At 44.6% G+C, this 13961-nt stretch overlaps 1 pseudogene across 1 annotated transcript; it reads left to right on the top strand.

The window, feature by feature from the left end:
- The first annotated feature begins 636 nt into the window (after positions 1-636).
- Positions 637-10812, top strand: LOC147233302 (gap junction alpha-3 protein-like; annotated as a pseudogene). The gene is made up of 5 exons (XR_015106267.1): positions 637-998; positions 3342-3402; positions 4042-4130; positions 4295-4851; positions 6303-10812. The product of XR_015106267.1 is annotated as a gap junction alpha-3 protein-like (transcript).
- The last annotated feature ends 3149 nt before the right edge of the window (positions 10813-13961 follow it).

Here is a 13961-nt window from a genome sequence, read left to right as displayed (position 1 = left end):
GACTAAAACGGGCTGGATACTGTCAAAGTTAAGTTCTAACGCACATGGTTTTTATTTTAACACAGAGATGAAGATGCGGAGGTTCCCCTTTGGGAGCGAGGAGGACGGAGAGGATCAGAAATGAGTCCATCTGAGGGACAGCATGTGTTGGACGATGTCGGTGAGATGAATTGGACATGGACAGAGACGGGATGGTGAAGATCTGGGTAGAAGGAGGACGTCCGTGGACGTTCTCAGTCATCCAGGTCCCGCTGTTATCCTTGTCCGATTTCAAGACATTCCACCTCCCATCCAAGAGACTTCCTCAGTTTGACCACCTTGTGGTGAAGCGTTCGGTTCATAACCTCTCGGGTTGACCGTTGGTTGTGCGGGAACGAGGCGAGATCTGCTGTGCACGGGAGGCCGGGAGGAGGTATGTGGATGGAAGTTGGAAGACGGAGGCAGATGATTTTATCTCCTCGGTGCTTTACAGGGCGGGAACCCAGGACTCCACCTCTGACATCTGCCCCACCTGCCTTGCCCTGTGTTAACGGCCCAACATAGCGCTATTGTGATATGACGGGCATTCCTCACACACACACACACACACATGCAGCCCCCGTTGTGCACCCCACGCCCGGGTTGGTGTGGGGGGCGGGTGGGGGGGGCTCAGTGACAGTGGCGGATGGCCTTGGCCACGCGGGTCGCAGCCGCTGCGCTTCGCCTTTGTGGGACCGGTTCACACGCACTTTTTGTTTTTTTAGTCCAGACTTGACTCTCGTCTTTTTTTTTAAACTCTTTCTCTCTCTCTCTCTCTCTCTGACACACTCACTCCCTCTCTCTCTACCTCTCTCTCTCTCTCCTCCCTCTCCCCCTCCTCTCCCCTGCAATCCCACCCGCTGTCGGCGCGGCCGCCCGGTGCCCTCCCGCGGGACTCAAACGCCGAGGAGGAGGAGGAGGAAGGTAGCGGGGGAAGGAAAGCGCTCTACCGGCGGGGAGACGTGTCCAGGGGGAGAGCGGTAAGCGGTTGGCAGCGTCGGGTGAGGTGGGAGGCATGGAAGAGGGATTGCCATCCGGCCTCCAACAACTACGGGATTATCCAGAATCACCCAGGTTGCGTTTACTTCCCAGCAGACAGGAAGCCAGAACTCAAACACACAACTTTTTTTTTTCTTTTTTTTTTTTTTCTTTTTTTTTTTTTTAGCATTTTGGGAGATTTTTTGTTTTTTGTTTTAATTTTAAACCAATCGCCCAATTAATATCTTTTTAAAAATAAATCCAAACAAATTGTCAAAAAAAAAAAAAAAATAGCAAGGCCTCAACTTTATGTTTGTGCAGCCTCTTCTGTTTGGTTCCTCACATGACCTTTCTGCACAGAGGAACTCAGAGGACTTTTTTTTTTCCTTCTAGTGAAGCGGCCCTCCGCATCACTTTTTTTGGCCTTAATTTTCCACATCGATCCCTAGATGTAACGTGAGAGCCTAACAGAATGGTTACCATGCGTCTTTTCTAACACACTGGCATTAAAAAAAAATAAATTAAAAAGCAGGCGACTTTCATGCAGTTTGGATGAAATTGTGTGATTCGGATAATTTTCAGCAGGGAGTGAATATTTAATCAAGTGTAAGTATGCTGTAACGTGATTATTATTTATTGTTATAACTAATAATTGCAGGTTTGGTGGATGAATAACCATTTCTGATATTTTTCCTGTTTTCCAAGTGATCGCCCCTGTATTTAGGGATTGTACAGGGTTACGATATATCACAAAACGTTCACTTGATTTTGCACATCGACTCAGAGGAGCATCTTTTTGACTCCATACCTGACCTAAATACACACTCCATGTACCGTTTGTCATGTATTTGTCCCTGATTCACAGTTAATGTATTACTGCTTTTGACGTTTTTTTGGTTTTTTTTTTGAGCGACTTCTGCAGCACAAAAAAAAGAAAATATTGTAATGTTTCCATGCAAAGAGGGCGACGCCACGTTTGAGCGTACGCGACCCGCCAAAGATGGGAACCATTATCATCCCGCATACCTTGGAGAGGTTTGCAGGGTGCAAATGGCGGGGGAACGAGTTAACATTTGACTGTTTTTTAACACAATGAACTCTGATCCATCAAAGGCGCACGTCAGGAGGGACAATGTCCATCTGGCAGCTTCTCCATTGTCCGCGGTGACAGATGGTATTTCATCAGGTCAACACATCATGTACATGTACACACGCCCCTGTCATCGGGTCGTGGCTCATCAATGTCTCTGTTTTATTCTCAGAAATTAGCAGTTCTTTACTCCCTACTTTTTGGAATAGTCATTAAATGGTTGCAGGCTTATCCTGTATCGGGACTTTTTAATTTGATACAAAAGGGCAGGGAGTTCTTCTCCCGTTGCGTGTCAATCTCTAATTTAAAATGGCTAAATAGCTGTAATTAAACGTGTTTATTTTGGATATGCATAAAATGGGTGTTCTATTTTCGTGGTCACGTGTGACAGGGGGGTTTTGGGTTTATTTTCCATATACAGTAATAAATGCTGTAGACTGCTCCTTTCAGTTCTGCTCCGTCGGTGGCTCGGACGTACAGGAGTAGTGTACGCTACTGTAATGTGTGTGGGTGCGTGCGTGCGTGTGTTCGTGCGTGTGTGTGTGTGTGTGTACGTGTTTGTGTGCGCGTACGTATCAGTTGATGCCATGCAAACATTTGCCCTCCTCAGCATTCCTGGGATGTGATGAGTCCAGCATTCAACGGGGACAACCTGTTATCCACTCATTCACTTCCCACAGATGGCCAGCCATTGTCCACTAGCCAGCCAGCCCTGGCTAGTGGACACACACTAACATACACACACACACACACATACACACAGCTAGACGAATGTTCAGCTGGGCAGTTTACAGTACGACCCGTTTGTCCGACGGGGAGCATTGACAAGACTGTTTTTCAACTAATAATATCCTATTTAAACATACTGACTAACATACAGCAGTAACTATGTTTTAAAGTCATTTTGAAACTATTGCGTCATCACCATCAGGTCCAACCATCCCGACATCGTCAACATCCGGATAACCAATGTGTTGCCCAAAAGCGACGTTTCAAACAACCGGCCCGGCTTAACCGTTGTATAATCGTTGTATAATTAAGGTCCGGACTCCTTGTTTGTAGACCTATTGCGAATACTTCCGATGAAATCGGACGACTGTCACCATCTCCTTCAAACTTCACATGGAGGGAGATACAGGAAGCTTAAACGTCAAAAAAAAGTGGGGGAGGGGAGGGATACTGTCTTCTTTTAGCAACATATATGTGGTGTTTGTAACTATAACCTGAACAAGAATGGGATGTCTCTCTCTTTCAGATATCGTTGACCTCCGATCCTTGGTCGATGGATTTATCACTGACAATACAACAAAATTTTAGTAAGTTCCCTTTTTTCCCCGATCATGATTTTTTGGGTGGACAACAGGGGGTCTTTTCTGACTCAATACCACCAGTGAAAAGGTTTTCAAAGCTTTCACGATGGCAGCTATTCCAGTTATTGCATCATAAATGTCAATTTCGTAGGCTCTAATCCTTCTTTATACACGTCCCTCTACATGCTCTCCATTATATAGACATTGATTTAAAGTGTCGTTTGAAAGGGGGTAAATACTTAATGACTGATTTGAAAAAAAAATAGAAAAAGGGCAGCAACAAACGGACCCAAATAGAAATTAAATCAATGTTATAGATTAATTGTCGGGTAATTGTGACTCAAGTGCCTATATTTCTATCCATTTGTGGCCCCGTGTGGTGATTCTGCTTCCGAAGTCAGTGCCTCACTTTGAGCGGCAAAAGCCAGGGATAGGATTTAAAGCGGCGACACAATGTCACATTTATCGTCTTGAAGACTCTAGAATTTGCAGATGCAGTCGCTGAGGGTAAAAAACATCGGCAGATCATTTAAAACAAACCGGCGCCAGGTTTTTTTATTCCCTATCTCCTCATTGGTGTCCGCTCCCGATGACCCCTTCTTTGTATCCTCACAGGAGCCTCTTGTGTTTTGTTTTCTTCTTTAGGCTAGAAAACAGAGTGAAGCATGGGTGACTGGAGTTTTCTGGGGCGGCTGCTGGAGAATGCTCAAGAACACTCCACCGTGATAGGAAAGGTGACAGATTCACTTTGCCCATGTGACGTTAGGACACGTACAGTGGCTCTTAATATTCATTCCGTCGTTCGGCGAACAGCTAAAGATGATTCAATAGCTTTTCGGCGGTTCAGTTCTCACTATTCCAGATAAGTTCCTTGAACCCCCTTGTTCTTCGTCCCCAGGTTTGGCTGACTGTCCTTTTCATTTTCCGCATCTTGGTGCTGGGCGCAGCAGCCGAGGAGGTCTGGGGCGACGAGCAATCTGACTTTACCTGCAACACACAGCAACCCGGTTGCGAAAATGTGTGCTACGACGAGGCCTTTCCCATCTCCCACATCCGATTCTGGGTGTTACAGATTATTTTTGTCTCCACGCCCACCCTTATCTACCTGGGCCATGTGCTCCACATCGTCCGCATGGAGGAGAAGAGGAGGGAGCGGGAGGACGAGCTCCGGAAGGCCGGGCGGCACCAGGACCACGACCGACTCTACCACAATGGAGTTGGAGAAGGAGGGGGAGGTGGGGGGAAGAAAGAAAAGCCACCGATCCGCGATGAGCACGGGAAGATCCGCATCCGCGGGGCTCTACTGAGGACCTACATCTTCAACATCATCTTCAAGACGCTGTTCGAGGTGGGCTTCATCCTGGGACAGTACTTCCTCTACGGCTTCCATCTGAGGCCGCTATACAAGTGCAGCCGCTGGCCCTGCCCCAATACGGTGGACTGCTTCATCTCCAGGTTAGAACCGACTTCAATTCTTTTACTTTCCTCATATTGACATTCCCTGCAAACTAGCTTGGGTTTTTACAAGTTTTCTCAATCACTTAACCATCCCCACGCCATACCTAATGCTCGGTAATCTAAATCATATTTCTATATTTCCGCCTCTTATGGTTTCTGTCTTAGCCATGAAGCATTTTGGAGCATACGTCGTGGTTATGTCATGGCATTTACTGGAGGCAAAATTAAGGTTAAAGGAAACGGCATGTCCGGCGGCGTAACAAATTGTAAACGTCATCCCGCTATCTTGCTCGGGTACGCCTCCAACTCACAGTTGTGTTAAGTACCAGCTTACACGGCAAGTCAAAACAACAACCGCACAGAATTGCAGGTAAATTGTGCTAGTTCCTAACTTTGTTGTTTGCTAATCCCTTAACTTATTTCGTATGTAGCGCTGAAGTTAACGATTGACCATAGCTGTTTGTTCTATTCATGACAACCCATGCTAGAGTTGCCATCTGTACTTAATATCGTCAGAACTTTGGGTTTGCAGGGAGCAAATCCCTTCCCTCAAGCCTTTTTATTTTAGCCATCTCCCTCACAGGAGGGTATAAATGTCGAACTGGTTCACCATCAATTGCTATCAATCAGTCAGCCAGTTTGGTTTCATTCTCTCAAGCTAGTGAAACAAACTAGCCTTAGCTTGTTTGGCCCCCAACACCACCCTTGGAAATTAAACCGGTTAATGTTGCCAAGATTAAAAAGGGGTGTCCAGGCAGCAACCTCCCTCCATTTTGGGGCGGCTCACCTCCTCCCGCTAACATTAACTCACCCCAAAGAGTGCTTCTGAAGACGCTACTTTGCAAAGCGGTCTCGACATTAGCGTACGGCTGTTGCCAAAGTTGGGTATTGCTTGCCAGCGGTTCGTAACGTAGCCGATCGTGCAAGCTACATTATTAAGTGGCGTTCCCCCTGGCTTTTTGAGTTACACTCAAAAGGCATTTGACGTACGTAACTCCACTACCGATCACAATCAGTACCCGAAACCTGGCAAAGATCTCCGGCAACAGGAATTTCCCCTGCCTTCCGTTTGGTGATCAAGCCAATGGGTTTTAATTCTGTCTTACTGCTTGTTTAAACAGCCTTCGACATTACCATTGGTCTCAGTGCCGTCAGCGTCACTGTTAACCAAGATGAGAGCTAGTAGCTTTTTTCACTGCTCAATTCAGCTCTTGTGTGGGTTTTTTATCCTGCGGGCTGATTGAGTCCCTCTTAGTAGAAGCAGAAGTGTAATGCCCTGTGTAATGTCTCTCATTCGGGCTGCCAATGGTGCAGAAACAAATCGATGTTGTGCAACATTTGGGGCTGATGACTCCCACCGCAGGAGTGTCACTAGGTGGACCCCTTCCCCCGATTCTTATGTTTCAATACGATATTTCAAAAGGCTCTGTCTCTATCTGCTGTTTTAGGCCAACAGAAAAGACCATCTTCATCATCTTTATGCTGGTGGTCGCTTGTGTCTCTCTGGTCCTCAATCTGCTGGAGATTTATCACCTGGGCTGGAAGAAAGTCAAGCAGGGGGTCACCAATGAGTTCGTTCATGACAATGAGTCGCTGGTACTGAGTGCGGATGAGCCTGGAGATGCAGAGACAATTCCCGAACAAACGTCTCCATCGGTGCTCGTCTGTTTGCCGGCGTACGCCAGCGTAAGTGTGATGGGGGGCGGAGCACCCGAGGGGGGGGCCTACAGTCCGACTGAGGCCCCCCCATCTTCCATGTCTTTAAACCCGAACGTGGCTCCCGGCAAAATGGACAACTCCTTGTTCCACCAAGATGACTTCTTGTTAGAGGCGATGCCAGCGTCTTTTTACGGTGAGAGAGGGAGTACCAGGGGCCCAGGGCAGCTGACACCTGCAGAGCAGAACTGGAACAACATGGCTTTGGAGCTCCAGAAACTGGATGGAAAAAACTCCTCCTCCTACCCCTCCCATCCCCCCTCTCCTCCCATCTCTTCCTCCTCTTCTCCAAAGGAGGGCACCACTCCGCCACCTCCAACCGAAGAGCAGCTCTCCTCCTTTCCCACACTTCCCCTCCATACCCCCCTGTACCCCCTTGCACATGAGGAGGAAGCGATGAATGAGGAGAGCCCGTCACCGCGCACGCTCCCCCATGATGACTTCATCGTGGTCACCAAAGCGGAGATGCACCAGCCACCCACCGCTCCAGCGACAGACATCCGGAAACCAAGGCGGGCCAGTAAGACCAGCAGCATCCGGGCTCGCCCCGATGACCTGGCGGTGTAGCTAAAGTACACACTCACAGCTTTACACAACTATGCATGCATGCTGCATACAAATAGGAAACCTACACTGACAACTTATTTACTACACACAAGCATTCCCTCCAGCAAAAGGCGTACTTTAATTTGATGAGTCTGGCCAAGTTGCACTAAAGGCACCACGCTGATGCTCTTGTCCATATGAGTCTCAGCTTGCAAGACATCAGCTAATAGGTGTGACAGAAATCCCCTAGCAGCACATCTGGAGTCATTTTGTGGAGAGATTAATAAAAAGCAGATAAATTATTGCTACCACTACAATCGGTGTGCTCAGTACAAAAGACAGATGCAACGCGTGTCTTTATTTGTTGACACCATTGAAAGTGACTTACGTCGATGAGGTCCATTGGATATGCGCAGGGAATTGTGAAATTCAGACGAGACACGGCAATCGAGAAAACTGCGTGGCAGGCAACGACAAACGTAGATTAAGCTGTAATAGGAATAAATAGGCAAAGTCAAAAAACAAAAATGCAGCATCACATTGAAAATTGTTGAAATGCCTTCGGTAATAAAGTCAAATTTTAGTTTATTTTGCAAGTTTAGTCATTTTATAGTACGTGTATTTATTGGTTTCCGCGCTCGGGCTTCGGCCCCGGCAAATGTGCAGTTTGTACCTGTTCCGGAATCACAATGAGAATGAGACCGCAAACTAACAGTAACGTGAAGACAAAAACACCCTTTTTTGATGAAGTGAACTCTCAGACTAAAACACACAAAGTAACTACAGTTGATCTGTATTGTTAAAGGGCTAGGTTGAATCTTTATTTTTAAAATTTGTTTGGAAACTTGCTTATTTGTACGTTTTGATACTGCTCTCATAGTCGGAGCCGGGAGTCATTTAGCTTATTTTAGTACAACTAGAGCTCGGTGAATCTGCCAGCCGGTCTCATTCCAAAGCTCGAGGCACGCCCACAAGGCCCTCGTCATTCTTTACGATCGAGGTTTTACAAAACTGCCAGTAGAGTTGGGATTTTTACCGATCAAATATCAATACCCGGCACAGACGTCGTTCACCATCAAACTGATTCTACTGACCCAGATTGACAGGTCTCGAACCTTCTGACCACTTTTATGTCCTAATGTCTCGATGAGCACTTTATGGTTTGATGTGTGGCGATGCACAAAGCTAGCACATTAATGATCATTAGATTTACAAATATCTTTGCCAGTATCTCCCAGCGGAACGGCAAATCATGCATTTCTTGCTCCTCGCGCCGCCCCACGTGTCGAAAAGTAGCGCAAAGATGCTAGCGAATCTATCGTAAGAACGGCGGTAAATTGACCGTGGGAGAATAAAATAGAATAAATCGAAGCGGATAAAAAGAAAGGGTGACAAGGAGAGCGAGCAAAGGTCCACCGCTGCGGTCAGACGATCGTCTCCTTGCTCATAGTCTTCCAAATACTGCTTAAAAAAAGAAGTGCTTTCTTTCGTGACCATTGGACTGAGAAAGGCTAGCCGTTTCCTGCCACTTCCAGTGTGTATGCTAAGCTAAGCTAATGGCTTTACCTTCGTAGGTGATGCGCAGAGTGGTATCCCTCTCCTCATCTAACCCTCGGCAAGAAAGCGAATAACGACCCTCCCCTTTCCCCACGGCAACACTTTATCTCCTTCTCTCCTACATGACTGCCAGACTGAGCTGAAGCACCTGAAGCTTCTGTCAGTTTTTCTTTTTTATTGAGAAGTTGGTGGGACAAACCAATATTTTCACACACACACACAAATGCGTGCGCACAAACACACACACACACACAAACACTCACACACACTGTATATACAGAAGCTAATAGAGCCAGCACAGACATGATCAAGGAAAGGTTACAGTGATGATGTTGATGATGATGATAATAATGATGATGATGATGATGATGATTACACTAACACATACTTTTGGGAGCTTAGAGGCAGCAAATCTATATTCTTTTATTGTCACATTTCTTTTGTTTCTTTGCTGAGAGACACGAGAGGAGGGGTTTGCACTTTGTTTCTTTCCCTTTATTTTCTTTCTTTTTTTTTTTTTCTCCTCGTGATGTGATGATGGAGCTGGACAACCTGTGCGTCTGTGGCGTCTGTCTTTCTGTCCGTACTGCTCTGAAGCAGCCTGAAGTTTCTATGAAGAGGGGGATGCACTGACATTTTGGGGGGGCGGAGGGGAACCCACGACTGGAGGGAAGCAACACGCGCAGTCCCACCCTGAGACGTAGTCCTTAGGCTTTGCAGGCTGTGTGTGTGCGCGTGTGTGTGTGCGTGTGTGCGCGTGTGCGTGTGTGCGTGTGTGTGTGTATTCCCTGTAGGTTCCTTAAACTTTGTTTGAATGTTTACAAAAATGACATCTCTGCTGTTTCATCAGGGTAAACTAGAGTAAATATGTACATATAAGATGATGAATAGCAATAATAAGTTACACAAGGTGTTATACAGAACTACCTACATGATCAAAAGTTAGATGCTGGTCTAACTGTAAGACTTTCACAGGCCACTTTTATAAAAGAAATATATATATATATATATATATATAATTTCCATATATGGGATGACCACGGCCTCTTAACACAGCCTCTTCTACTGGTTGCTTGTTTATAACACCATGGTCCAGGAACAGCTACTGGATGAAACCAACACGATGGATGTCCAGAACAGGCTATTTCACTCGGGATACATAAATGATTCACCAATTGGAGTGATTAATAGCCCGTGGGTCGGTTGGGCTTCTGTGGAAATGGACTGGAAAATGCGGTACAAGCACCTGAGAGGCCGAGTCCGCGTAGATTCACCGGACTGCCGCGACAAAACCGGCGTATTGCTTTCCTTTAAATGCAATCGTTTTCTCGAAGCCCCATCTTTGTTGTCGAGGAGAACGAGATAGGCGGCGAGGATCGATGGTGTTAACAGGTTTTGGTCATGTCATGTATTTCTGCACGCATTTCACTTTGAAAAACCAAAAAAAAAGTGCTTTGGCTTCTCACATTGACCCAACCAGTCAGACCTAAATTCAAGAACGTCCTCTTGTGAGAATCGAACAGATAGGTCAGGGATGCAAACGGAGAAGAATCTATGTTTAAGCGGCGATACACCAGGAGATACTAGGCGATGTGAGAGCTGGAGGTCGGCTCGGGAGGTTTTCCTCGGCATGTTTTGATCCACTTTCTTGAATCGAATCAAATCTTATCAGAACATGAACCAGGAGGGGACTGAAATCTCGCCAGACATTTAAACATGGAGTGGACACATTGGTACCTATCACTGCTGTGATTTTTTTTTTTTCTTTTTTTTTTTCTCCAGGGCTTTAGAAGCCACAGTATCTAGCATACTCACCAATATGGCCGTTTGGGTTGAAGGACTTGTTGGATCAGTACAACTTCTTTCTGATGCTTGTGTTTGCAGTGTGTTACAGAACTGTTGATTTCTCCCCTAGCCGTTCTGTATAGGAAGACTTTAATTTTCTAGACTAGCTGTAGAATATACAGTAGCTTTTAGCTTTTTTTTTTTTTGGAAGAGGAGAAAGCAATATGATCTCAAAAGTGATACGGTCACTATCAGACATCCCAAACTGAACATTTTTTTTTTTTTTTTCCTGTTTTATCTCACTAATTCCTGCCAAAATCACAGAAAACCAAAAAAAAAAAAAAAAAAAGCAAAAATGGCTCCAGTGAGTTTATTTCATTGCATCGACCTCTCGGGAGGTTTAGTGTATCTGATGCTCAACAGTAACATGTACTTAAATGAAAAGACACCAAGGGAGACTGGTTTGGGGCAGACTGGATCTTGTACATCTTTGCATTGCTCTCTGGTTGAATAACACAGCACTTGCTTAAATACTTGAATGAAAATAACACAATAAATTGGTGACGTTTAAGCACATAAACGAAATTTATAAGTCAGCACTGTTCACACAAACTAATCCTCACTCTATAGGCTCTTTCACTAGCTTTCTAAAGAGTTTTCAACCACAACTCATGGTTTTCTTTTTTTTTCTTGTTATCGTAGTTTAATCCAGGTCTGGTAAGATGTGTCGCCAACCAGGTAAATAACCAGTAACACTGTTGCGACGTCCTGGGTGTCTTTATTATAAATGAACATGCTGGTAGTGCTGCATTATATTTGTTTTTTTATTGCAGCCAGCTGTCGAATCTGAAAGTGCCTTAACTAATATTTATATACCTAACAAAAATCCAGGGTCCTCCCCCTCTTTTACATTCATGACAAATTGGAAGGTTAATGTCCGTACGCTAATCGAACAGAGAGAAAAAGGAAAATGTACACGGTAGTAATTATTTTCTGATCGTTTGTGGTACAGAGAGAAATAAGATAGCAGAGGAAAATAATTTGAAGCAGTCCACCTGGTCCATTCGCAGCTGCACAGCGCAACCATAAAACTCCAATGTGTAGTATTTTGGGTTATATTCAGAGTAAACCTGACGGATATGAAGTATCGGCAGGTGCGGAGACATGACTTTGGTTGTGTTTCAAAGTGTGGAGGTGAATAAGCTTGAACGCCAAACACCAAAAACTCTCCAAGAACTCTAAGAATTTCAGCTTATATGAGATAAGACCCTCCCGCCTTCTGTAGCCTCATCTCAAGAGTTGAATCTGAAGGAAGTGCAGTATTTCCCTCAGCAGCCACTAGTGTGAACCCACGCAGTCGGTTTCCATCCTGGATCGCACCAGGGCGTGATCCCAGTAGTGCCGGCCAGGCCCATCGGTGCACCAGTGGACACGAACAATCCAAAGAAAAAACTTGTTTAGGGCTGTGGAAACAACTTTAGCTGTGAACCGAGGGAAACCAGACCCAGAGTCCGCTTCCCGATGAGGCTACGGCGATCGACTCCGAGGCAAACAGCCTTCCAGCAGACAACATTTATGATCTCCAACTTGTCATGAATGCGAAACTCTTTTGATGAACAAAAATTAAAGAAAAGCAAAAAAAAGAGGCAAGATGCAGTAACATATGCTTCAGTTTGGGCACATTAGCTTAGCATTAGTTTAGCACAGCTACTTTGCAAAATATAGGGTGAATCGGAGCCTTATAATATGCTGTTTGCTGGCTTTGTCCGTGTGTGTTGTCGTTTTGTCGCGTATCTTTATTTGAGCTTTGGTGCCAATAAACTGCTTCAGCACACAGTGGCGGCTGAAGTGATCTATTCTTTAGAGAAAAAAAAACATTATCTGTGAAGTGTATGATTTAACCAAGAGATTTATGCCAAAGAAATCACAATATCTAACGGGAAAGGCTTTTCTTGGCTTCGACTTCAAGATATAGATTCACGGCCTTTTCCTGAAGTTCCACCCAAAAAGAAAAAAAAGACACTATGTTGAACTTTGTCTCTAAACAATGTCGAAACAAGGTTCTTTTTTTAATTTTAGTTTTTATTTAACAAATGTTTTATCCTTCTTTTTAAATAACCTTGTTGTTCCAAGCTGTTCTTAGTCCCTTTATGAGATTTGCACAGTTACATAGTTAAACCACTGTAATGAGGATGATATGACAAAAGAAACAAATGTAATGGGTGTCCTCCAAGAAAGGATATTCACTTTTTTTCGTTTTATAGAAATAATCGAAATTAGCCTTGGAATGGCCAAGAAAATGGATCGAAAGTGATTGTTTTTCTTTCTTTTTTTTTTTTTTTTGTCCTGAATATGCATCGAGAGACATTTGGATTCTCCCGTTTTAACAAAACAGTTATGCCTTGAATGCGCGAATGGGAAATTCACGCCCCCCCCCAGCAGCAGGGAGATATGCATGAAATGAAAATCAACCCCCTGCTTTTACTCCAGTTTTGAAATGACCGTCTTTGAATAGAAGTGCCTTGTGTCTGAAACCTTTTGTGCAAGAACATGTTGATGTAAATGTTCATTTACCTCAGATGTTTACAGAACTGTCACTGAATAAACTTTTTGTACCAAATCTTTCTACCTGTGGCGGTAAGCATTTTATTTTCCCATCTGCCGTCATATTCTTTGTGACTTGTGGGGTGTTGCTACAATGATCGGGCGACTACTTAGAAAAGGAAGTTAATAGACTGTGCTTGCTAATTGTTAGCAACTATTACGTGAACACCCACGATGCCCTATTTCACACAATTTAGTATTTAATTCAGCTTGCAAAGTTGCAATTTTCAGTAATTAATATTAATCATAGGCGGCACAAAGCGGTGAAGGTTAGCGCTTCCTCCTTACGGCAAGGAGGTACTCGGTTGGATTCCATATTGCTACGGGTACATGCTACTTTGTTTCAGAAAATCTACAAATTTCAATATTTTAGGAACAATTTCTCAAAAAATGCCAGTTACAGTGTTTAATTTAATCTAACTGATGACAAAAAAAAAGGCTAAAGATGTACAACTAGCCAGTGAATGTAGCCAGTCAGTAAGGAGCTAACGCTAGTTTGGTCCTCGACATTGCTGGAGACAAAATAAGAGATACATAAAGATTTCTACGGATAAGAACACTGCCGGGATGGACATTAACGTTTCTCCATGTTTGTTTGACACATGTTTATGAAAAGTCAGTGTTTGCAGCTTGTTAGCCGCTAAACTGGCTTTCGAAAGCAACACTGATACAGAGCGGTGTTTCAGTCAGGCCCGTCAATGCAATGCAACTGCTTTAAATGAAATTTAATGCACTTTGTTACAACCTGCTTGCCGTGTTAGTGAGATGCCAAATAGCTCCAGAGGATTGCACTTCATTGTTGTTTGGTTGTGGTGCACCTGAATGCACGGTATCCCATGGTACTCCAACACTAGTCTGGACTGACATCAACAAGAAAAGCACCAGCCCGCCAAAGAATT

This window comes from Fistularia commersonii, chromosome 6 (genome assembly GCF_037954325.1).
Source record: "Fistularia commersonii isolate RoL2024-O1a breed Wild chromosome 6, RoL_Fcom_v1.0, whole genome shotgun sequence".
NCBI lineage: Eukaryota > Metazoa > Chordata > Actinopteri > Syngnathiformes > Fistulariidae > Fistularia > Fistularia commersonii.
Note: the sequence above shows the minus strand (reverse complement) of the source record. Positions and strands in the feature narration are given on the sequence as shown.